Consider the following 320-nt stretch of genomic DNA (forward strand, 5'->3'; position numbering starts at 1 on the left):
CGGGTAAAGGGTTCCGTACGGGATGTTCTTCCCAGGCTCCTGTGAACCGAGACTCTGCATCGTCATGCTCCGGCTCCCGTGGGTGCTTCATGCCTCGTCGAGCTGTTTGTCGTGGACGATTAAGGCCGAGGCCTTCCTTCGAGAGGGGAATTGTTCAGGCTGGTCGAGGCGGGATTGTTCGTGCGGGGTGCACCACCAAAAGTGCGTAGGGGGCATATGCCTGGGAAATGGATGTCTCTGAGTGGCCTTACTCGGTCGCGTGCACGGTGCACAGTCTCACGGCATGACTGTCGCGAGCATCGACGGTGCGGTGGTTTTCG

This window comes from Cryptomeria japonica, unplaced genomic scaffold (assembly GCF_030272615.1).
Source record: "Cryptomeria japonica unplaced genomic scaffold, Sugi_1.0 HiC_scaffold_56, whole genome shotgun sequence".
Taxonomy (NCBI): domain Eukaryota; kingdom Viridiplantae; phylum Streptophyta; class Pinopsida; order Cupressales; family Cupressaceae; genus Cryptomeria; species Cryptomeria japonica.